At 34.5% G+C, this 27438-nt stretch overlaps 1 protein-coding gene across 1 annotated transcript in view; it reads left to right on the forward strand.

The window, feature by feature from the left end:
* The window catches only part of LOC118267569 (connectin), a 291288-nt gene that overhangs the window by 195125 nt on the left and 68725 nt on the right, over positions 1 to 27438 (forward strand). Inside the window, exon 4 of the mRNA XM_035581635.2 lies at positions 19722 to 19762. The gene's annotated coding sequence lies outside the window, so the exon portion shown is untranslated. The remainder of the gene's footprint in view (positions 1 to 19721; positions 19763 to 27438) is intronic.

The raw sequence follows: 27438 nt of genomic DNA on the forward strand, positions 1-27438 counted from the left end.
TGCGTGGCGGCGATTGCTTACCATCAGGTGATCCGTCTGCTCGTTTACCGGCTTAATCCATAAAAACATCGTTATAATGAGATGCATCGAATGAAACTATAAACAAAACTGTTTAGGCAAAAGCATTAGAATCAGACAAAAATCAAGCATATAACCAAATTTACTCTTACATTCATAATACTAAGTTAAATTAAAATTCTTTGGATATATTTTAGCAGAGATCATCCTATCTAAAATTTTTCTCTTTAGCAGTATATTTTACATTTTTTATTTTAAGTAACATCTTAATGGATTTTCGTGAAGTTAATGTGGCTTACGGGGATGTCTCCTAATTTTGTGTGTCAAGTCAAAGTTTTATGATGAAAATTGAATTTCTTATTTAGAAAAGTGTTTTTTCTACGTTAAAAGGTCAGCTTTTCGATGGACCCACCTTTTATAAATTAGGTATAGTACCTTTCTATTATTTATTTTACTCTCCCTCTCTCTCACACACACACATACTTTCTCGCTCTCTCTCTTTCTTTTCCTGAAATAAAAAGCTTATTATAGACATGATGTTGTAAAACTCAAGAATTAAAAACATGACTTTAAACCAGCTTTAAAAAAACATAAAAAACCTGTTACAAATTGTATAAAATTCACGTCAAACAGCAACTTTGCAAAACAACGTGTAAAATTTATTCATGAGCAACCACCGTTGGAAGTTGCACTCAAAGTACTGAATCTGAATGTCGCGGAAGGTACTACGTGATGGTTCCGTTTCACTGTTCGCACATCCTTTACCTCTACTATGAGTATATTGGCATATTATAAGAAAAAACTCGATTTTCGGTAGCAATGACGTCTTTTTACCCGACTGCGCCAGAAGGAGGGTTATGTTTTTTGTATATAAATTTTTTAACAAATGATTTTTCTGACAAACAAATCCATAATAGCAATATCTCGATAAAGATAAGGTAAGGATATTTTTTATCTGCATTAAAATAAGTGATATTATACATAAGAAGTATATGTAACTAGCAAACCCAGCGAACTCCGTTTCGCCACCTGCTCTTTTCTTGTTTTTTTTTTTTTTAGTTTTCTTTGCTATAAACATCACGGAACCCGTTACCTTTCCATCGAATGCAAAACCGTGGAAATCGTTTCGTGCGATCTGGAGTTATAGCGTCAGGAAGGAAAACCCGACTTATTTTTATATAATAGACTAAACAATCCTTTGTATGATAATTTTTAGTTCCATAAAGAGCTACGAGAGGCGCTGTAAAATATGTTATCACGTCATCGCTCTTGAGCATTTTTCTAATTCATGGTAAAGAATACACTGTGCTCTAATCTCGTAGTAGAGGTACTGTTACTATTGTTTTGCTTGTCGTAAAGTGAGAATTAAGTCGACATTGATTCGAGAAACTTCTGTAGAACCAAGTTTGCTAACTCGATTCGAAGTCATGTATGGGAAAAAGTTTGCTAATTTAATTAGTAATTTTTCTGCAAGTTTATTGGTGTAAGTGCAAGGAGAAGTTGTAAGGTTGGATAATACAGTGTGTTACGATTTTATTGGTTTCTTTAGTTGTGGGGTTAATTCTTACGTAGCAGTAAAGGGTTATAATAGCTTCAAATTTAGCATCATTATTATCTTACGAAAGGAGTAAATTAAATATTATGTTTTCCAGCTTTTTTTTTTTGAGGGGGGAAAATCATCCAATGACTTCTCTCGCCTTGAGCGAGGCGAGAGGGAGTGTCAGACTCTTACTGACTAAAAACCACTCCGTTCCTTCTCCTGCTTTTCGAACCGGAGCCCCGGTAAACCCGCTAGGTAATCCGCAGCTCCGGATCAGGCATCAGCTCTACTGGGCCCCATCTGTGGTGGTCTAGTGTTTTACTGCTTATGTTACTGTTAGACGAAGATCTCGACTAGTTTCAAGCGAGGCTAGAAGAAGCTAGAACAAATTTTAGCAGTGCGACAGTCGCCGCGTCTTGTGTCGCGGAATGCTGCTAATGAATATGAGCCTCTACAATGGCTTGATGCTAGTTGAGTTCCTCGTCAAACAGTTACACGAGTAAGCCGAAAAACATAATAATTAATTTAGACAGACGAGAGTATACCTATAGAGAGAGTATAACAAAAGCTCCTTTACAGTAAACATTTTCCAGTAAAAAAACTAAAAACATTTCCGAACCTTTTTCTAAATAATTATTCTAATAAATCAATGTAATGAAAACAGTGTTGGTAATAAAAAGATCCTGTTAATTATGCTGAACAAATATTTAAAAAGATCTGTTCGTTCACAAATGCCTACAATTTTATTCTGAAATACTTTCGGGTAATATTTGTGTTGCTTTTAAACTCGCTTGTGTGATAATTAGGAACATTTTGGGTGAATTACGGTAATGGAAATTTATGGTCAGCATGTAATTTGTACATGACAATGTTAATTATGAGAAGTGATATATGAGCTTCCCCTAATATTCGTATCAGGTAACCTTGTTATTGTACCTGAAATACGCAAAGTAACTAAATATTTTGCCTCATAGGTATTTTTGCCAGACATTTATACCTTTTTATTAATAGGTTTTATTTAGCTTCATGTCACATCAACAAACTTCAGCGTATTTGTGGCCACTGCTGGCTAAACCTCTTCTCATATGGAGAAGGTTTGAGCATTAATCACCACGCTTGCTCAATGCGGGTTGTCGATTTCAAAATTATACTTAGAAATTATAGGCACAGGTGTCCTCACGATGTTTTCCTTCACTAATTGTCAGCGGGTTTACCGGGGCTCTAGATCGAAAGGCAGGAGTAGAAACGGGGTAGTCTTTAGTCGTTGGTAAGAGTCTGACATTCTTTCTCGCCTTGTCCAAGGCGGGAGAAGTCATTGGATGATTTTTCCCCACTTATATACAAAAAGGTATTTTTCGTGGGTGACAAGTACTTCTCTGCTTATATCTCTTTTCCGTTTATTTAATAACTGGTCCATATAGCGAAATTCGCATAAGCTAGTATTAACGTATGTAATGTAAGTTAGCAATGTATTATAGTTTTTCAAAGTCGAATTAATAGCCTGAAGTTTGGATTTATGGCTGGTATATGCTAATAGCCTCCACCTCTATTATGTGAGGCTAATAACATTACTGGTACAAATTGAGTGCACTATGCAGTATATTATGTCACTTTACCTTTGTCATGCTACTTTCGAAGTGTAATGGTGTATGCTACTGCTGACCAAAGCACCTCATTTTGATAATATTATGCTTTCTTGTTTATTGTGTATAAGGTGTTCGTAAATTGTCTGCCTTAGCTTTAATGGGTAGTGTTGTGTTTGAAGATTACAATAGTTGAGGAATTTCGCACCCCGGATCAGTTAATTCGATTTGATGGCATGGTAAGTGCAAATAAATATTGACTCTACTCTGCATAAAGTCTACAAATACGCATGATGCAATGAAAACAATTGCTACGGTATCAATTGTTTTCATTGACTATGCGACAGAGACAATAAAAGAGATAACGATTTCATAACGAACGCATACGTAGTTTTTTTTGTATGAAAAAAAGCATAATCAATAACTTATATTTACTATTGATTACGTCAGATACAATACTACCACCCATTAAAACCGTGGCAGATACTTTTAAAACTCCTTAATATATGTTTTGCTCATGAAAATGTGATACACTGGCAAGAGTATTAATAAAAACCCATTGTACTCATAATAAGAGACATAGCAATTTGTCATAAAACATATTACTATATATTTATCTTCATAAAAAAATATTTTAAAGAATAAATTGTTCCTTATCTACTACTGAATGCGGACGTTTAACATTAACAAAATTATTCTTATAACAGCAACCACTTACTCAAACGAAACATGAAATCTATAAATTAGTAGTAAGTCTTGTTCCTACCAGATTTTTGTCTCATGTATGTCCTTTTAAGTTCAACTGACAAGCCTTTCGTTTCCTCACAGCAATCCTGACGTTGAGTGTTCCTCGAATTAGACACTCTACTTTCCCTCCATATTTCCACCCCCCTTTCCTGTTGGACTTCCCAGTTCACTGCTGAAACTTTGCAGAATTAAACCGTTTTTCAGACGACGACGTTTTTCAGCATACTTCTGAGTGCAATGTCGAGAGCAAACGGTAAAGTACATCCGGGCTTTCTATAATTACTCTGCGTAATATTTCTTTTTTTTTCTTGCTTGCAATAAGGTATGGGTTTGCGTTGATAATGTTAATAATATTCAAGATTTAATTAGTGTAAGTGTCTACTGTCTTTTTGCGTACTTTTCATGAGAAGTTTTATAATCAATTTGTTTAATATATTCTCGATAAATAGACGTATATTGCAAAGACATTATACAACTGGTAAATAGTAGATAGAGTTTCAATAGGTGAAACACATATCTAATATGAATACACTAGAAAGACTCTGAATATACATACATACATACATATCGTCACGCCTTTAATCCCCGAAGGTGAAATGCAGAGGTGCACATTATGACAGTAATGCCACAGTGTTACTCTGAATATATGATAAATTAATATTGTATAGAAGTATGTATATAAGTTTATTTTTTTTTGCCTTAAGACAATACACTGCAACAGAACACTAATATTCCAAATAAACAATAACCTTTTATTTCCTAAACAGCTATAAATAAATCGCTCCCCCTATGAATTATGACTTGCATCAGACGTAGACAAATTGAAAATTTATTTTACTTTATCTACTGTACATATCATATTGCACCCTATTTGTCTTGATACACGCGTATCAGAGAGGATCTTAATATTCTGCGCACGGAATAACTTGTAGATGATTATGAGAAACGTTTCGAACATGTATAAAAAAGTAGGGAAGTACTGTTGAACATAATTCTTGATTTAATACTAAAGTGGCGGTGTTTAGATTGCAGTGGGTTGACGCAATGATAGTTTGAGTTTTTGGAAATATCAATGTTTATTGCACTTCAATTTATTTACTTTTAAAACGTTTCCCCACACTTGAATTTTGTCTTGTGTCGTGGGTTCGTTTACAAACATACACGTTCACATACACATGACACCCAGACCCGGAACAACAATCTGTGGATCACACAAAGAGTTGTTCTGTGTGGGAATCGAACCCGTGACACGTTGCACGGCAGCCAGTTGCGTGCCAACTGTGCAGTCAAACTGTGATGAACATAATTCTTGATAAATCCTTTTGAAAAACTCAACCTAAACACCGCCAGGTGTTTAGGTTGAGTTTTTGGAAATAGTTAAAATGGATAATACGAGTAATTATACTATGTTAAATAATAATTAATCTAATGTTACAATGTTGGATGAGTACAAATGTTGTAATCAGAGCGAATTATAAATCCGATTTCCGTGAATTTTATGACTGTACTAGGAAATGCCTAATTTGTTGGTCAATTTAATTTTATAATGTATTGTTTATAGATTAATACTCACTGGTATGTATGCATATAGGTGTGATTACCGTGCTTGGGTCATTACCTACCTATAGGTACTTATCGGCGAACAACAATAATAATAAAATTTTCATTATTAGGTAAATCGGAATTATATTTTTTGTTAGCAGATAAAAAATAGTTGTCGAATATTTATGAAATATAAATGTGATTTTTTTTACGAAAAAATGTTGAATACAAATTTATTTACTGCGTTGAAAATTCTATTATAGTCTACTATTATTACAATAATTTTGTAATCATTCAACTGTTTACAAAATTATTGTAATAATAGTAAGTAAAATTAAAATGATCGAAAATATAAATAAATACACAATTTATTTCAACAATTCAACTCAAAACACAAACGAAAATTATTAAAATCAATCAGATTTTAAAATAACAAATTTGTTTATACTGATTTAAACTTAATATAATTAATAGAATACAGGATTCGGTACGAGAACTTTGTTATTGAACATTGGACAAACAAACAAACAAACACAGATATTCAAAGTACAATTTGGAAATTAATTATTAATAAAAGCAATTGTTTGTCAAATTGTCGTTTTAAACATTTTGTTAATAAATTCTTGTTTTGATTTATACTTTTGTTGTCTTTTAAACTTGTAATTAGGTTAGGTGTTGGTGTTTAATGTTTTGGTACGATACAGATATCAATTTTTTAACCTACCTGTTTAAACGACTTCAAAAAGAAAGAAGTATTTACCAATTACACTCAGTATTTGCGAAAGAGGTATTCGTAACAATTGGCGTTTCATTGTTTCTGCTTACCCCCATGGGAGACAGGCGTGAGGTTATGTATGTATGTATTTGCTACTACCATAATCGAAGCCGACAAAATTTTAATAATGTTTTTCCAATAAGTTCCTCAAAAGTCTTTACAATGTTCAACATCTCTACTCGTTAAATAACTTCAAACCGACGATACTTTGAAAAATAAAATAACAAAAACCCCTACCGTACAATAAAAGTCACATTCAACAAAACTGTAAAAACAGGAAGCTAGGTAATAATAATCGCGATATATTATCTTAATCTGTTTCAAAGAAAAATAAAGCGGTGTTTCCCCTTGAGACAATAATTCCACTAGTCTTCAGTCCGTAACGAAAGTCGTTTGTTCAAGATACCGCCTACGGTGACGTCACGGTAATGGCTGCCGTAAATTTCACGCCAAACCTGTGTCACTATAGCTCCTAAGTCATAAGTGCCAAACCGTTGCCAACTTACAGCGGTTTACAATTTAAAACGATTTATTTATTAGGTTTTGAGTATACGGGACTCGACTGGTTCAATAGAAAGACTTTTGTCTTTATTTGGCACAATTTTTGTTTTGTTGGACGATTTTTTAAAAGTATTTTTTATAATGAAATTGTCAACATTTTATTTGTTAACAGTATAATCTGATATTATATTACGTGGTAACTCATTCAATAATATTATATTGAAAAGATTTTCCAAAATATTTCATTATTGAACTTAATTTCTACGAAAAGTCACGATAAGTCTTCTGTACTGAAAACTTTTTCTTAGAAAAAAGTAAGAGATCATTTTGTGAAATTAAATCTAACATCTGTAGTACTTACACTTCTTCACAGCAAGAAACCCAAAATTTCCAGACAGAATTAGTCTAGACATCATATTATTAGACTTTCAACCCTAAATGGTACATTTGAACGAACTCAAATCATTGTTCATGAAAAAACTTTGACGAATTCGCAAGATAAATATCTTAAACATTAATTGTTATGTTATCGGCTTACTCACGTAACTGTTTGACGAGGATCTCGACTAGTTGTAGTAGCAATGCATCAGTCGCCGCTTCGTGTGTCACAGAATGTTCATCAATAAATGCCTCTAGCATGGCTTCGCGCCTCAAAGAGCCATCAGACCACCACAGATGGGGCCCAGTAGGGCAGATGCCTGATCCAGAGCTGCGGACTACCTAGCGGGTTTACCGGGGCTCTGGCTCGAAAAGCAGGAGTAGAAACGGGGTGGTTTTTAGTCAGTAAGAGTCTGACACTCCCTCTCGCCTCGCCCAAGACAGGAGAAGTCATTGGATGATTTTCCCCCCTCAAAAAAAAAGCATGGCTTGGAACTCGAGTTCCTCCTAAAATAATTACGTGAATAAGCCGAAAAACATTATAATTAATTTAGTATGTCTGACGAAAGTTATAATAAAAATGGGTGACAAGCTTGCAAGCTTATCTACCACGCCTTGTTCCGTTTGCTGTCCATTCAGTAATTACTCCTTTCTTTACAATGTAGGGTTGGCCACTAAACGGACGTCACTTTAGTGTTGCAGTCTTTCATAGGCTACGATAACTCTTTTTCTTTAGACTAGCCCTTAATTAAGTATCAAATTTTTTCTTTACTTACTACTGCAGTCATTTAGTGGTTATTTAACCCAATCCTAAGTTTTGAATTGTTCCTTAGAATTGTTTTCCTATCAAAATCGTTGCTAAGGAATAGTTTAAGTCATCATTAAAATCAATCTCTGAGAATAGCAGTTAGTGGTGTATAAAATAAACTTATTTTTATGTTTAGTTCGGGTTCCTTCTTCTGAATTAAAATCAACATAAACCTCTTATGTCAGTCTTGGACTATGATAGACTTTTTCTACATGAGAGAGTTTAAACTGAATAGGTTACTTTCTTTAACACTTAAAAAAGCCAGTCAAAGCTACTGAACTTGCCATAATCAATGACTTGAGTCATACTCAGCTACACTAGGAGTTAGTTGTTGACACCCTTAATACTTACCTGTTTTATGTCAGTAACTACAGCACTAAAGGATTTAAGACACAAGTTTCGAATTTGATAAAGAAGTCTTAAAATTAGTACGTCTTTAAATTGGTACGTAGTTTAGTTTATTTTTGTTTCTCTAAACGTGACGTGTGTAGTTTTAAGTTGAGATTGAGTAGAATAAATAAGCCAGTCATTAATTACGCCTGGACTGTTTAACGTGTTAAGTAAACTAACCTTAATGTCATCGAACTTTTTATAATAAGTATTGCTTATTAATGTAAAGTGACATTGTAAGTGAGATTAATTGCATCGGTTTGTAACAATACTTTTTTGTAACTTACCCAAAAATATTAAGGAAATACAACGAGCCACATCCTCAATCATTTATCTCCCGAGAAAACATCAACAAAATAATCCATGTTGACTTAACAAAAAAATACGATCACCTTATCCTCATAAACAACTCAACATCACACCATAAATCCTAAAAAACACAGCATACAAGAAGAAGCGACATAAATAATAAAATATATATATTTTTTAAATACAATTTATTTTGGTGACCGCACGCGTCAAATTTCCGGGGTCCCGAAACAGGGTGTCCTTTAGCCCGCTGACAGATATCTTCATTTCAAGCGGACAGCTCGACCCCTCTGTGGTCTTTTAAACCGACACCTATGATCGTCTCGTATAAAATGACCTCTATGTGATACACGTTATTTGTTACATCTTGACCCCTGTTAGCTGTTTTTGGGAAGGTATTTTTACGTACACGTTTTATTTGATGTATCAGAGATATTGTAAAAATATTTTTTTAATAGAGTAACGATGGAGTTTCTTGCTCATTCTTCTCCATTCGAAGCAATACTTTGGAACGAGCGCCTAGCTTCACTGACGGACCGACTGACGGACAATTCAATTTGATGTCTCAAAAGTGCCTAATTTAGAAATAAATGCTTTGACTTTGATTTTGATAGGTGAAAACGATGTTGAGATGTTCTTTTTTATGGTATAAGCTGGTAAACTAACAGACAGATGTTCTTCAGTAAGATTTATACTGGATCTATAACAGTTTTACGAAAGTAAAACGTCTCACTGGTTTCGTTTTTGATTCGTGGAATCTTGTAATGTAAATACGAGAAACGTATGTGTATTTAGAGATCTACGTATCCTCTAAGGAAGTCTATTCAAATATTCTATGTAGAAAGTTTCCCAGAAACTATAAATATATTAAATACGTTTGAGATATACACTTGTTCCTGGAAACTGTATCTGCTTACGTGGCTCGTAGACTGCCGTTATTGACATATGTTAGATTACATAGTAGCATTGAGAATTATACGAAATTGCGATTGCTTTCCTTGAAAAATATATAAGCATCGTTGAAAACGAGTAGACGGATCACCTGATGGTAAACGATCACCTGCAACATCAGAGGAGTCATAAATGTGTTACCAGCCTTTTAAAAAGGAATACGCTCTTTTCTTAAAGGCTTGATGGTAGAGTAGATAGTAGAGTTGTTCTCCATTAATGACCGTGAGTAAACAGTTATTGGTAACCGACTTCCCAATAAAGAGGAGGTTCTCACTTTTTAAGCTTTTGTCATCGTCATAATCAGTCGATTTGCTTCCAATGGACTTCTCCAACAAATACCACTGAACAATCTTCAACTATGTATTTATGTCAACTAACTAAATAACATTAGTAAGTTCTAAGTCTAGTTATATTTTCTAGAAAAACTTACATAATATTCCGTTACGTAACATTAAGTACAAATAACTTTGTATTTGACTTAGACAAAATTCTTCTAAAACAATTTTGCTAGTCATTATACCCAAAAAGGTAATAAAATATGTTCAGAATAAGTATGTAATGGTTTCATAATGCGAATTTTAGTGTATTTCACAGCGTGGGACATCCATTACTCGTAATATATGGTACACAATCCAATAATCGTGGACTTTTCCCTCCGAATTTCATCTTTACAACTTTGAAATAAATATCATATTTTGTCTAGCTCGATAAAGCAAATAGTATTTATATTGAGTTTTCTGTTACAAAGTATAGTACTTTACCTTATTTTTCCCTATTTGGTCCTTTTTATAAGATGTGAGTATATTATGCACATATTGAAGTCAATCATTTTTCTGTATATAAGAATTTTCAATTAGATCACTACTATACTTAGATACTTTATAGAGAAAAATAGTTTTATAATGAATATTTTAATGGAATACAATACAAAATCTAGTGTTTACCAAATTGACCAATAAAGTACCGTTTTCAAAAATAAAAGGAATGCTATTATTCAATTTAAACAAAACAAAAATAAATCATAGCTATTTAAATCCAATAAAACATCGAAACCAACATTGAAAATGAAAAAATAAAAATGTACACGAACCAAAAAAAAAAAAAAGAACGGAAATCTATTTCTCGAAATTCGTTTTACACAAAATAGCATAAATACTTGGTTCTGGCTTTATTCCGGTGACGCACCATACAATTTATTGGGCAATTTGTTCACACAGTAAGTCAGCTGCGAATGATAACGCTTCTACTAAAGATTGATTGTAAAATAAATACAAATTGTTTCCACCCGACAGGAGAGTCGAGTGAAATGTTTAAAAAATCGTTGCATTTCCTTACAGGAGTGGCTTGCAATTTTTCCTCAGATAAGCTGGTGACCCAGTTCTCAGATCTGGATGAGAACCTATTTTTCTTAACTTGTATAAAGTGGGGTAAATATGCGACGACCTATGGTTTTGTGACATTCAATTTGGTAGTCAATGCGGTCTACCGTGAAGCTGTTTTGTTTTCTCTATTGCACGGCTACGGAGATGGCCTACCTGAGCCCCTATTTTTTAACCTACAAAGGACTTTAATGAGGTGTAGGTTTTGTGCCGGTAGAATAGTTAAGAGAAAACGTTTTGTTATTTTGGTCACTATTTCTTTAGCACTTTTTTGCTAGAACGTCTTGGATACTAAGACGTATTATAACTGCCGTAGACGATGTTAAGCAATTTTAAGTTGTACTTAAATATTGTGCTATCTCTGTCATTTTGTGAAAAAATTATAGTGAAAGAACTATCCTTGACGTCGTCTTAAAATAGAGTAACGTTTGTGTATTTAAACATTACTAATTAAATTAATCTATGTTAATTATGTTAGGTATCTAAACAATTACATTTACGTTTGAAATCTAAGAATTAAACTTATCTCCAACACTTAGTCGAAACAAAATGTGATAATTTTACACCATTATCTCAGTACTAGAATTCCTAAACAACAAAGGCACCAAAAATAACAACAGCCTCCATTATTTCCCTACACGAGCTTCTTTTGAAACTACTATTTTATACTTTCGTGAACAACAGAATGTAGTCTTTTATCATCTAGAATTACACACACACCCACACAGGTTTTCGTCGCTAATTTTGCTGGGAGCGCGTAACTAGAACATATGTTCGCAGACTTTCCACATTACGCCAAACACAGTGCACATTTAACTGGTCCAACTATAATCAGTATGTTCAATGCCGGACTATGGACGTTTAAATGTACGGGCATTAGTTTTACTGTCCCACAAAGGTGTTGGTAGCAGGTTTAGTTAGAATTCTTGAACATTATTTATAAATGCTCGCGGGAATTCAGCGCTTAAAGCGCTTTGCATTTTGTTAGAGTATTTTTGTTGTTCCTTCTTTGCAGCTATTTCGTGACTAGAGTTACATGGGAAACTTAATTATTACAATAACAAGGTAGGTAAAATTATTTATTATTTAACACGTTATTCATTAGATAATATTACCACAATATAGCTTCAATTACCCTGAACGTGTAAATAAAAGCCCTATTTCAATATTCAAACACAGACGTTATCATAAATATGAAAGAAACACATAAGTTGTAACGCTTTTAGTAAAATAAGCGATTTTCACTAATGTAAGCTTTTAATAGTGTGAATATGCCATATTTCCGCAAGAATGGGCCGACTCGACCGGGGTCTCACAGAACATCGACGTGAAACAACGCTTGCGTTGTGTAAATGAGGTTCCTGGAGGCACGGCTTGTAACGCGTCTGGTGTTTCGGGTGTTCATGGTCGGCACCGATTGCTTACCATCAGGTGATACGTCTGCTTGTTTATCGGCTTATAACATAAAGAAAAAATAATATACTCAACTTTTAAATAAAGTCACGAATCATGTACTGGCCTTGAACCTTTATCTTGACACTGATATATCGTTAGCAAAAACTTTCGAATGCCTTGAAAAGAACAAAAGTACAAACTCTATCGATGATCGTGTTTCGAACAATACCATTTACTTATACAAACTTTGTGTTTGAGATTACAAACGATACCTAAAAGTGGAAATAAGATATCGAAACAAACTGTTAAAAGATTGTGTCGATGTTGTTAGAAGTAAAATAAAGTCTAGGCCTAAATAACATTATGTAAACCTGAGAGAGATATAAAGTAAGTTTATGCTTATCATTTACATTATGTATATATTTAACTATTTTTATGCACAATAGTATATAGGGGAATACATGACCGATCTTTCTTCATCTGATGGTAAGCAATCGCCACCGCTCATGGACACCCGAAACACTAGAGGCGTTACAAGCGGTGCCTTCGGTAACCTCACTAACACAACGCAAGCGTGGTTTCACACCGGTGTTCTGCGAGCCCGGTCGAGTCGGCCCGTTCATGCCGATACATGGCTCTTCCATTCTATTAAAAGTTTACATTAGTGAAAATTACTGAAACTACAGATATAATACTCATAAGCAGCATAACTAATAGCCTCGTCGCCTGTACTATTGGGAAAAATAACATAGCATATACAAAATCTTCCTCACGCTTGAATGGAAACTTAAATGTAAATAGATTTTATCTCGCCTAAGGACGTTGAAAAAAGGTATGTGTTCGCCTATATCTAGTACATCCTAAAACAAAACACAACAGTTGATCCACTACACGAAGTCGACATAACAACTTAAAATATTCCCTTTAACAAAACTGTGGGCGCGTCCACACGGCGTGAAAATGCGGACATGTTGGTGAAAATAATAAAATAACAGAAAAAAAATTTAGCAAAACAATTCTGAAGTGAAATTGGACATTTTCCCTTTTGTCCCCGTGTGTTCCGGTAACCGCTTTTGCAACGAAACAAAGATTTAAAATAATATTGAATTTTTACTGGAACAGCTTGCTATAATGCCTGTAACTAAGTTTCCTAGTCGTTTGTGGTTTAGCCAGTCGTCGAATACTTTTATAAAAGCTTTTTACAGCGTGGCTTACCTTTGCATGAGTTTTTTTTTGGGTATAGTGCTCTATGTAGCATTATTATGAGAAGCTGTTTGGGATATCGAAAGTTAAAATTACATTAGGATCTGGGTTTTGTTTTCAATGAATTAAAGGCGCTATTAATAATGTGATACAGTTTTAACAAAAAATCACAGTTTACTCACGTATGTAGAGAAAAGCTCAACTTGTTTCGAGTCACAGAGGGACTCTTCATCATGAGCAGCGTGCGCAGACGCAGTGACGTCGCGTAGCCTACTAGTTATGTATAATGCGTTGGCGCTGGCGGTGTAGCGCGGCCATCGCGCCCTCTGCCAACAAGTTCTTTCTCAATTAATGTTAGTGAGTCAACCGTGATTATTTAGTTAATTTAATCTGTCTCACGACAGTTATTACAAAAATAATATACGAGTTTATCCTGTAAATAATAAATTTGGCCTTGTGCAGGCCACTTCGATTACCTTTACGTCACGGAATGTAAAAGCGAATATCGTAAAAACGTGTTCAACAGCCTGAAATATTAAACGCACGCGGTTAATTGACTGAAACTTTACTGACGATGTTCAGGTATGAACATTTATTATAGACACAATCTGACTGGTGTTTTTTTAAAAACCAATTATAAGGATAGCATTTTAATTTTTTATCATATCAGGTACTCATACAAAACTGATGGAATATGTCAGAGGACTGCACGGTTGAAGTGGTGGCTGGGTAACTGGCTGCCATGCAACGTATAGCTGGTTTGATTGCCGTACGGAGCAATTTTTTTGTTTGATCCACAATTATTTTTGTGGAGAAAATCCTAGTGGGGCAACGATTTTTTTCGAAGTGTGTTATTGTAGCATTCCTTAATGTCTGCTAACCTGCTAGGAGACAATGATGACGTCAAGTACATATGACCTACTTTGCCTGACCCGGGAATCGAACCCAAGGAGTCTCACACCGTGCCCGAGAGTCGCACTTGCGACTACTCGACTTCTTATCGTATAAAGAGAGAGAGAGGTTAAGTTTGATCACGGGATCACATAAATATTTAGTTGTGCTAAATTGCCAAAAATATCTCACATATCACAAAGTATAATATAATTTGCACTGTGTTCATAAATTTCAGACCTTATGCAAAACAGTGGCGTTAGTAACATAAGTTTATCATAAACCTGACCTATAAATGTTTGAAAACAATATTTTGATACATTAACTTACTGGTACCGTTGACTTGCAGTGGCATACAGACTACACATTGAGTTATACAAATCCAGTTTATCATAGCCTTGCTTTGTAAGACCTTTCTGCACATTTGAAGATCAGTTTATACTGGTCTGTATAGCTTGATGTGGAATCAAGTGTACTAAAACATAAATCATGCAAGAACTACGGTAGCCAGAATTTTACTCGAACATATAATAATACAAGCATTTACCCGCAGTTCCGCTCGCGTGACCGTCGTTCTAATAGAATTGTCCATGCTTCGCTTTACCAAGTTTATATTTTATTGTCATACTTAAATCATTGTTTATAGTTTTTTGCTATAACGATAGATTTACTGCAGTTTTTCGAAATGCAACTTTTGTTATTCATTTTTAAAGTGTGTCGGTATGAAATATGAGATAGAATATTGTTTGTTTTCAAATAATTCTGCTGGTTTATTTTTTTGTTTGATAACGATTTTATGCGTTTTATATTCTTTACATTTAATCTATATATTAATACGTGATGCAAAAACTTTGGACCACTTTTTACGATAATTGCGCGGACGTAGGAGCATAAAATTTGGTACACTTATAGTTTATGTGTAGGAGAAGTGCATAGCGCTAATATTTTTCAAAAATATTGCTTATAAAGTACATTAAATCAATAAATAAAACATTACACACACATGCATAGTATCTGATCGTATTTGACAAAACGTCAAAATCGATAGACATTGCGATGATATTCTCACGTCTCATATGAAACGAGTTTTATAAAAGAGTTTGAATTAAATAAAAATTATCCTTCAACGTACGTTAAGTGGTATTGTAAATTAAATCATATATGGTCGAATTTCGGCCACTTAGTCGACCACTAGTTACTATGAAAAAGCACGTTTTTAGGGGTGGAATCATCCAATGAATTCTGTAGCCTTGGACGAGGCGAGAGGGAGTGTTAAACTCTTGCTGACTAAAAGTCACCCCGTTCCTACTGTTGCTTTTCAGCCCGAGCGTAGCCGGAGCCCCGGTAAACCCGCTGGGTAGTCCGCAGCTCCAGATCAGGTCTCAGGATCAGACACCCCTACTGGTCCCCCATCTGTGGATAGTTCTATGAGGCGCATCAAAAAACACCTACACTATCGGTTTGACTTAGCAATAAGATCACACCCGATAACAAATAATATGATAAAATCACAAAGAAGCAGTGTTATGATAGATACCACGATAGATACGCACCAGTCGGTACATATTGGTATTCCATTCACGTTTGTTCACGCACTACGCCAAATGTCAGCCATCCAGCTATCCGCGTTTATACTACACATCGCGGCTTTACTACAATGAAGGCAGATCGCGAGGATAGGGTTGAAAAAAATATTGGGTTCATTTTTTTTATTTACTTCCTGACTTGCATACAGATTAATAGGTAGGAATTTTTAACCAACTCCGAAAAAGGAATACATTCTTAGTTTGACTTGTATGTAAGTATGTATGTGTGTGTTTGTCTTCTATCATCTCCGGGCTCTGCTTTAAAAACAGAAGGAGGAACGGGGTTGTAGTCAGTAAGAGTCTGACACTCTCGCTTCGCTCAAGGCGGGAGAAATAATTTTCCAAAAATCAAAAAAATCGGTCGCTTAACTGTCATTTACCTTTAAATTAGATAAGGTATGTGGCATTAGTATTTTCTATTGGAAAATCTTTATTAAACTTATAAAAGAGCAGCAACCCTGACAACCATCACCGATATATCCGGGGTCGATTTAAATATTCTGCGCGTTGACGCCTCATTGGGCGAACTGACATGAATGCGCTCAGAGTACGCATTGTGGATCGTACCATATTGTAATTGAGAAGTTAATCGGCAATCTGCAAGGATTTAATCGTGTATTGCCGCAATTTTTGTCATCTGTGGACCAATGGTGGTGTTTTATTTCCATGTCCCCCACTATCTGGTGTTGGTATGACGTTTTATGTCAATGGAGATTAAGTTTTTTTATGGGTGTGTAGTTGTTTGTTTGGGTTCACGCAATGTGTACCAATATTGTATGGTATTTAGTTACAGTAAAACATCAAAGGCTTTGGTTTAAAGTCGTAAGTTTCTTTTTTTGAGGAAGGAAAATCATCCAATGATCCTTCTCTTGCCTTGCGCGAGGTCAGGGGGGAGAACGGGGTTGTCAGATTCTTACTGACTACCCCGTTCTTACTTCTGCTCTTTGAGCTGGACTGGTAGACGCGCTAGGTAGTCCGCAGCTCCGAATCAGAAAGTAGTGAGTTAGAAGCAGTGTATGTATATGTATTATTATTTATACATAAATTTATATCAATTTAAATTTGATGTACTTAGATCCTATTATTTATATTCCTACCTACTGCGGAGATAGACTTTACTTAACTCGTTTGCTACGTTAGGTAGTCGATCTCTTAGTTTGATTCTCGGGAGAACCATAAAATAAGTTTCTATGTATTTTTTTTTCTTTAAACTTTTCAACCGTGTGAACTAAAGTTTAGGCATTGATGTTCTTTCTTTCCTCATGAAAAATGTACGTACTATTTTCCTTGCATAGTGCAGTATACAAAGTATTTTTTTTTCTTTTGCTATTATTTATGTAAACTGTACTTTTAAAATGGGGGATATTTTTCACAAACATAGTTTTCAAAGAAAGTTCTTCAACGCTGCATGTTCCTTTAACAAATAAAACAAGATGTGTTCTTTGTGTACTTACACATAGACACATAGAAATTCTGATGTGTATTGTATGTATGAATAAGATATAGGCTGCATCATGTCTATTTATTCCGTGCCGTTGAATTCAGAGGGAGATTTTTGTATGACTCTATGTCTTTTATCAAATGCTTTGACTATTTTTTTACCGACTTCCCAAAAAGGAGGAAGTTCTCAATTCGGCCAGTATGTGTTTTTAACAAACAGAACCAGGTGACCTTCAACTTGCTTATTCATTTTGTGAAGAAGTTTTGAGGCTAACGATTGCTGATCATGATGATGATGACTGCTTGATATTTACCCGACTGCGGCAGAAGGAGGGTTATGTTTTTCGAGAGTATGTATGTATGTATGTATAATTGTTTGGCACGCTCTGCAGCCTAAACGGCTTGATGGATTTCAGCTTAATAGGAATCGTTTGATTCGTATTTACTGTGAGAGTGACACTAAATATATCAAAATAAAATAAAAAATACAAAGTGGCGGATTTTTGGCGCCAAATTCGAATATTGCTCACTCTCTAGCCTGAACAACTTGATGGATTTCAGCTTGATAGGGTTCGTTTGATTCGTTTTTACTGTGAGAGTGCCACTATAATTATCAAAATATTAAAATAATAAAACTAAAAGAAATTAAAATAAAATAAGGTAATTTAAAAAACTAAAAAACCCGACTGCGATTCTTCACAATATGAAAATGAAAAAAAACCCTAAATAAAACAAGAAAGTCATCGTAAAATCAAAGCAGTCGGGATCCATTCTAGAAAGTCTCACTAAGTCTTCATATTTAGAATGGGTCCCGACTGCTTCAATTTTACGATGACTTTCTTGTTTTAGTGTTTTTTCATTTTCATATTATTAAGAAACGCAGTCGGGTTTTTTAGTTTTTTAAATTACCTAATTTTATTTGTTATTAAACTTTAATTTTCATCCAGTGGTATTAAAAAAAAAAATAGTAAAGTTAATTATTTGGACATTTTAATCCAAATAGCATGACAAAAACCTGACCGAAACTACGAAATCATGTCTTGAAGGAAACATCTTCAAGGATTTGTCTGAAAACATAAAGCAAAGATATATCATAAAATACAGTACAAAGCAGCCTTTATCGTTTCAAGAACATTAAAATCTTTTGCCGAGTATGGAGCTAAGAATGTGACTAAGAGAGCGAAATAAAATGGATACAGCATTTTTCTTTATCTCATAATACAGAACAGCTGCACACATTAATCGTCTATATATCTTTTGTAACTAGGTTCAATTTCCTGCAGCTGATCCTTAAATGAGTTTGATGGTACGGTTTGCGCAGTGTCAGCAGCTGCGTTTCGTGTCACTAGCCTGTTTCTCTGCTGAGGACAAATATTTGTATGAGCTACAGGTAGTTGGTAGTACTGGGTATTGGATGGTTGTGTGAGTAAATGTATCCTATCTATGTCTATTTGGACAGGAAGATTATTGTAATATAACTAATAACTATAGGGGTAAAAATATGGGTACAAATTGTGTTAATTTTTGACCTCTATCAAGTCAAACGAGTAACATAAGATTTTTTGCATTTTTAAGTCAGGTCATCTAATATTCTCAAATAGAAGAGAAGAAGAATATAAGAATTTATACTTATGGTATCAAAACACTTAACAGTAATTAAAGAAACTGCACAATTGAAAGTTGTTCAAAAGAAATATGTAAGAAAGCCTTTAAACAGCTCCGAAGTTGACCTTGAGATAACTCGTTACCAAACAAAATAAGACATTTCAGTAAAACTGCGAAACAGCGAAACGGGAAACTTTTTGTTCCGCCCATACGCAATTACGCGCAAGAAACTTAATGTATTTTTTACAGAGAACATGTTTATCACGGGAAAACACCACTTAATCCGCCATTACGACAGATGACGAGGGTTAAGTGCGCAGGGCCGGACTCTGACGCCTTGATTGAAAGGATTAAAATGTATCGACGTGATTTATCAAATGTTACGAGCGAATTCGTAGTTTCATGCCGATTGACAAATCTAGTAGGAATAGTTTTTATGACAATGTCTTTTGAAATTTTAGTGCGTAGTAAAATTATTGTGTGATTTTTTTGCGATCGGGGATAGGTCTCATTAAAAACCAAATTCAAAAAAGTTATTGAATACCCAGTATTACCTACTTAATAACGTTACCGAAAAATATTTAATTATTAATTTTACATTCAAATAATTACAACAGCAACATAGCTTATAATAAACCAAACCACTGTCCAGTACTAAGCAAAAGTTTCTTTTGTTACAGAGCACCAGTTTTCACCAGTCCAACAGCTGTTCCAATTAACAGTAAGTTTCAAATTGTCTTCAATAGAAACAAGCAATATGCAGTTTATCTATTTACATAGAAATTGGTATTAGAAATCCTATTTTCGAGAGAAATCCAATTATACCTTAATATTACTTTACGCAGTAGTAATATCATATTTCTTCGATAAATATAGTATTACCGATTCAAATATAACATAATTTTCAATAAGGATTTACACAGAAACGTGCAAAAGTCAGCAAATGTCTGTCAATTTAAGACCAAACATCTTACTTGGAATTCCTCAGCGATCTAGACAGAGATGTACTTAGCATTTAAAAAATTCCGAAGTTAAACTTTTCTTTTTTTAGTAACTAATATACTTTTTTTAATACCACTACAATGTTATCCTGTGCTGTGGGTGCGTTTACAAACAAACAAGTTCACATACACTTGAAACCCAGACCCGAAATAACGATTCGTGGATCATACACAGAGTTACTCAGTCCGCCAACGTTGCAGTAAAAAATTTAGTTTATGTATTTTACTCAAAATCCAAATAATTTTAGTAAAACCCTACTAATAATAATATGCACTGGTATATAATGTCATGACACCAATTTTACTTCCTCATTACTTATACACAAGACACAGACACTCTAATTAAAACAAAACCACACACGTGTGTTTGTAAAACAAGATTAATTCGTATACAGAAAACAAGAACACCATTTCATTCCGAGACTAACGTATTCTTGGCAAGCTCGATAACTCTCAGATTAAGAGCTTATCTCGTCTGCTGAGGTGTTTGTAGGTATTGTGCCTAACACAGGTAAGGATAAGCCAATTATTGCAGTGCACAGTCCAATTTCCTGCTTCTGGGTTGGGTAACTGAGTACCTTATCTTACAAAGCGTTGCTACGTATACTTAAATGCAGGTTTTTGCATGTACGAGTACAAGGATGGAAGTTAAATTCTTTTGTGAATTTAGTCACGTATTTTAACGCAAAAGTGGTTAGGGTTTTTTTCCTAAAAAGAACTAGAAATATATTTTAACGGAGATTTTTAGTACCATTATTAAAATGACAGCTATCAAAGCACAGATGAAGGATAATTTTATTTGAAATTGTAATCAGATTTATTTCTGTATTACTCAAAATGGCGAATGGATTACTCCCATGATAATAATTTGTCTATTCTCCGAATTTCGGAATGTATTCTAAAAATCTGGCGACACGTTAAAATGAATAGGAGACCGACAAAAATATACTGTAAAATAAAAACTAAAAAATATGTATTATAATTAACGGATTTTCCTTAAATTTATAATAATTATCTATCGTATTTCCTACCAAAAATTACGTATTGTTAATTCTTTCGACACACAATTAAACATAACTCAGAAAACTAAAAGGCTCTCTTACTCAAGTACGCCCCTGTCCAGCTGTGCATTTAGTTCGCAAGTGTATAAAAGCAAACATACATCAAGCAGCTAACTGGGCCTGACAAGCTCGAGGTGACTTGCTACAACTTGTTTATTTTCCTTCCATTTACTTGTCGACATGTTCGGACATGATCGGTGATAGTTTTTTTTAATGGTGTCTTTATAAGGCTGCCCATTTTAAAGTGAACAATATCATAACTTAGTTAGAAGTTATGACTGCACGGTTGGTGTGGTGGCTGGGCAATTGACTGCCGTACTACGTGTAACAGGTTCGATTCGCACACGGAGCAACTCTTTGTGTGATCCACAAATTGTTGTTTCGGGTCTGAATGTCATGTGCATGTAAACGCACCTGCGACACAGGAGAAAATCCGAATGTGGGACAAAGATTAAAAAAAAAGCTACACTTCGGTCAGTAAGTGTAAAATTAGATTGTAAATTTCAAAATTCGTAGTTTATGTTTAATTTTCTCTAAAATTTTCCAAATGAAAATAAAACATTTCCCAACCTCCAATCTACATACAAATTAAAAAATCTTCATTACCGGTTCACTAGTTCAAACCTAAAGAGGATAGAACTACTACCTATTCCAAAATCTAAGCGCCTGATCAAAGTTACGCTAAAGCCCTTTACACACAAGTCACTTTATTGTCCTCTTGTGTACACAGCCCTACCCGTGTCAGTTCAAGTATGCGAAGGGAGTGTAAAAATTTAGAATGTAGGATTTACGATGTAGTTTTCCGTTACGTGTGGACCGATGCCAATGATGATGTCACGATGTTTGGGTTTTATGTTGGTAAAAAAGGGAAACTGAATAAAAAATGTACGTGTTACAAAAATAGCTTGTATATTTTGTCTGGGGATAAAATTCGATGATTTTCGTCAGTGGTCCGATTTAATTTTTAGTAGTTTTGGCATTTATCGTTAGTGGGTAAAATTCCATACAAAATGCCTGTGTTCAGTTGAAATTAGAAATATTATAACACCACAAATACTTTGGTAAACATTTATCATCCTTGAAGCGACTAACGATACCTGTACGGTAAAAATAGGGGTAAATACAAAAAAAATAAAATAACAAAACATTTTCAAACACAAAATTCACACTCATAAATCAGCCCCTGTATAACCCATAACCATTTGAAAATTTGTTCAATACGTAGCAATTTGTGTTCGAATACAGGGCGACCATTTTATAATATGTAGCGAAGTCGTGCTTACGACTAAACTAACCAACTAACTAGGCAATACAAATTGCCTGAAATACAGGCTGTATGAACTTCAGATGACAGTGTTTACTCTTGAACGAGGAACTGCATTGATACATGTGTGGCTACGTCAAATATTTCACTATAACCCCCTTTGAACGAGCACCGCTTTGAGCGGTGGAAATTGACTTGTTAATAAATTATGGCCTCTTTTTGGCTGCTGTGTGATCATCAGAGTTGGTGTAGATTTCTTCTGATAGCGGTCTGCTGTGACTTTGAAGTTGATGGAATTTTGTTTTAATAAACTTCTATTTTAAAACCTTTTTTTTATTATTATTCACAAGTGGCTTACCACCGTACCCAGAGTAATTTAATGACTTAACTTAGCCCATTACTTAGCAATTTAAAAAAAATCCGTTACTAAGCAATAGTTTAACTAATCATTCAATGTCCCTGAGTATGGCAGTTAGAATAACGTAACCAAACAAAGCTATGCACTTTTCATTTAAAATTAATACAAGATGACTATCAAAAATTATAAAATTAGGATATTATTGTTGATTAAGTTAATGAAGACGACCCTAAATCGGAGTAAATAAATCGTTTACAATAAAACACTTCATTAAATCCTATCACACTTGAATCTAAGAAATTAAATACTCCATATCTTCGAAATTCCCAGAACATTTTAAGTTATATTTTAGTGTAGCAGCAATCTATGGATCTAATCTAATGTTATTAATATCGCCCCAAGCTCATTTCCTTAATGGGTTATTATGGCGGCTGGTGCGATTATATCTTGCAAAGTTAATTACAACTGCATTGTTTAACGGTGGTTTTAATAGTGCCAATTTTATTTCACGATGTGATCAATTTCGTGATAGGAGATTTAAAGGCGCCATTTTGTTGGGTAAATAATGGTGGATATCTGAAAGGGTTACTATGTTATGTGTTGATGAATTCTAACATATATATTTAAAAAAAGTTATGATTTTAAATCACTTGATGGTAAACCAATTGATACGGTCCATAAACACACGCAAAATCGGCGGAGTTGCAAGTTCGTAAACATACAGTAAAAGTTTTTTTAATCCTTCCCCCCGCTAGGATTTTCTCCTGTGTCGTGGGTACGTTTACAAACACACATGGACATGACACCCAGACCCGAAACTACTATTAGTGGATCACACAAAGAGTTGATCCATGCAGAAATCGAACCTGCTACATGTTGCTCGGAAGCCAGTTGCCCAGCCACCGCGCCAACCTTGCAGTCAGTTGAAATGAAATGAATCCATACTTATTCATGTGATATTTTCAAAAAGATCTCAGTATTTGTTACTTTAGAGAAATAAAACAAAATGACACTTTAACTAATGTATTCCATCGTAACTTAGAACTAAAAGTCACAAAAAGACAAAGTTAGAACTACTCATTTATTCGACCCAAACAGTCCTAGTTAGTTGAAATTCATTGCGAATGTAAACCTATCACTGCTGACAGTCGCATTCAAGTGACGACAGAGTAGCGGGCTTAGTGATAGCGATTCATTAATCTTCTTTCTGTCCTTTATTAAACTTTAATTACTCTGATTAACTTAAGTGTCTCTTTGGCTTAGATAGTGGTTGAAAGTATTCATACTGATTTCTCTTAATGGATCTGCAGTACGAGGTCAGAACTTTTCAGAAGATTTCCTGCCTTTGAATTTCGTTTAGGTAATAAAATTACCTTCTACCTCGACTTACAATAGTAATAAGCACAAAACATTAGTAAATGTAAGTTTTTTTTAATCACTATACTCCAACGGTGAAACAATTCAATTGTCTAAGCTCTCAAATCCTCATCGAAACTACATCAACCTCTTAATTATGTGTTAACAGTTGAAAATCTGGAGCTGTGGACTGCCTAGCCGATTACCGGGGCTCCGGCTCGAAGAGCAGGAGTAGGAACGAGATGGTTTTTAGTCAGAAAGAGTCGGACACTTTCTTTCGCTTCAACTAAGGAGAGAGAAGTCATTGGATAATTTATTCCTTCAAGAAGAAAGCAGTTGAAAATATACTAAACTTAAAACGTAAATGAAATTCAACATATAAATAATTCTTAACTTTAAAACGAAAGTGTTGATAAATGTAATCGTCGCTTGCACCCCGTCCGAATGCAAGGAGGACTTTAAATATCTTCCAGAGCAATTGGAAACTGGGTCAGCGGTGTAATTACCTAACGTTCCGTCCATACGAATGTATTAGTTTTACATTAACATGCATAATTACATGACCTCCGTTTGCTATTCATTTTCAAGTTAAAATTACAAGGTTTCTCAACATTTCTGTATGTTATCTTTAATCTGAATTTGGTTCATTTTAGCTTTTGTACGTATGAAGTGATACCGTTTTGGCTTTTGTAATCGAATTCCCAAATATAGACACATTTTGATTCGATATAACTCTTCTTTGCTGATTTTAAAAGGGTTCCTTATAGAGTCTTTTTATTAATATGGCATCTTTAAACCTTTATTTTTGTTATTCTTTTAACCTATAGTAACCTCCGTCAGTTGAGTTTAGCCGTAGTGTTTTAGTTTTTATTGCAAACTAGAGCTTCGTTTACGACTTTATCCTATTTAACCGATGTGAACAGGTTTCATTGGTTTAGAAGTTTCAGTCTGGTCGTTAATTGGTTCAATTTCTAACATACTGTTGACCATCAACAGTCGGTGACCAGCCCCCTATGAAACTCTTCTACTTAAGAGGATTTGGGAACTCAGTTCTGCGTTTAATAGGCCGATTGAATATCGCAGTTTAAAAGTGCTTTCAAATTAACCCCAATCTTGACCTCAACCATTTGAAACTATAGTTCCAGCATTCAATGTTCATGACATACACAGTAAGAGTTATGGAGCCGCGGATAGCTAGGCAGATTGCCGGGGTTACGACTCGAAGAGCAAAGGTAGGAACGGGATGGTTTTTAGTCAGTAAAATTCTGACGCTCTCTCTCGCCTCGCCCACGCCGGGAGAAGTGATTGGATGTTCTCGTGTGTGTTCAAAGAAAGGGGTGATGTGAAAAGTATTATCTCTATACTCTACAGTCAGTACACCACTTTAATGAAATTCATATTCATCAATAAGTTCAGTGCCTGTTTTAAACAATTAAAAACATGAAATGATATCTAAATTAGTGTAAGTTACTAATAATATAAACCTTATTCATTCAAAATATTTGATTTCTTAGCTAACAACATTAAAATATTAGCAAAGGAATGAACATAAACAACTCAACAAGCTCTGTAATTACAGGAAACATAAAAGCAGTATAAATATAAGAAGAACATGCGCGTCACTCCCTTAGTATTTGTGTTAGGTTGATGACATACCGAGTGAGAAAAAATATGGCACCGTACTTTTTTTTTAAAGGGGGAACATCATCCTATGTTATTAAGGGGGGAAAATCATCCAATGACTTCTCTCGCCTTGGGCGGGGCGAGAGGGAGTGTCAGACTCTTACTGACTAAAAACCACACTCTTCTTACTCCTGCTTTTCGAGCTGGAGCTCCAGTAAACCCGATAGGTAGTCCGCAGTGGTACCGTACTAGCAAATAGATTTTTTTTTTAAATGACTAAAATACTTACATAGCGTACTTTGGAATGCAATAAGCATACTTTGGAACTTCAATGGTAATTGTTCAAAAAGGTTTTAGTAAAATCAATATTTTGAGTTTGCCATTAACTGCGTCGACATTTAAGTAGTTATGGAACTGAAAATCATATATCATAGTATAGAGTCTCCAAATCATGTCAGGCAATTAACTGCCGCACTCAGAGGCATTTAATGATTACTTAAACTATTCTTTAGTAACTATTTTGTATCGAAAACATAGCTAAAGACTGGGTTAAGTAATCATTAACCTCTTGTATGCCGCTATATAAGACACATTAGAATATATATTGTGTCTTGAGTGAATCGACGTTTTGGAACACGATGGTAACAGACCTTTTTAGTTCTCTCAGTTTTGAAAAATGTAAACTGAAAGAAAATAACTGAATTGCTAGAATTGAATCTATTCAAACACTAAAATAATAAGCTTTGCATTGACGGATAGTAAGAAAAGCGAAACAAAATCGAAGCTCCGACAAACTTTTCCTGTACAATTGTCTGCATTTTCTTTAGAAGTAAAAATAAGAAAAAAAAACTCACAAAGTCATCCTTTAAATTACTAAGTTTGCAAAGTTTAGTTTATTGGAAGAAGTTTTTTTCAACTTAGTGAATAAAAAGGAAGGAAATCCTTTCTAGTTAATATTGTTGCTGCACTATCGAGCGAAGTTTGTTCCCCAAGATGTTGATAAAGCGTGGAAAAAGTCTTGTTTAATTTCCCTCGTTCATACTCGTAATGTAAGTTTATATTTTAAAAGTTTATGTAAAGCGTTCGTAATGTAGAAACTTTATTGAGGAACTGAATAAAATAAGCGTTGTACAAAGCAGACAAAATATTTTTACCACTTTTATATTATTTTTTTGTTCAACTACTGCAAAATGGTAAAGCACTTGGGCTATTATTGTCGTAGTCATTAGTCTGTCTCGTTGGTCGAGTGTTCGCAAGAACGACTGCCGCGCAAGGGATCTCAGGTTCGATTCGACTCGGACAAAGAATGACTGGGTTTTTTTACACGGACACGGAGTCAGGAATTGTGCCCAGTATATGGCAATAGGTTCACCTTTTATTACATGGAACTTATAACACAAATAGTGAAAAGTGGGTGTACATTGTACAGTTACATTACGTGCCGTCATGTGCACCTCTGCCTATCTTTGCAGGGATAAAAGGCACGCGTTACGAACGAACGAACTCATTAGTTTAATATAACAGTTATTTTTGTGACTTATGGCTTTTCTACTTACTTTGACATTTCGGTATTTTTATAGCATGTAACTAAAAGCATGTAGGTACAGCGTACACGTTGTATTTTCTACATAACACCCAAAACTGTGACGTCCATAAATATCCTCCCCATTTGTCGTTGCACCTGACCAAAAAAAAAACATTATTCAACGTTTCAACGTCCTTTGTTTCGAGCGA

This window comes from Spodoptera frugiperda, chromosome 6 (genome assembly GCF_023101765.2).
Source record: "Spodoptera frugiperda isolate SF20-4 chromosome 6, AGI-APGP_CSIRO_Sfru_2.0, whole genome shotgun sequence".
Lineage (NCBI taxonomy): Eukaryota > Metazoa > Arthropoda > Insecta > Lepidoptera > Noctuidae > Spodoptera > Spodoptera frugiperda.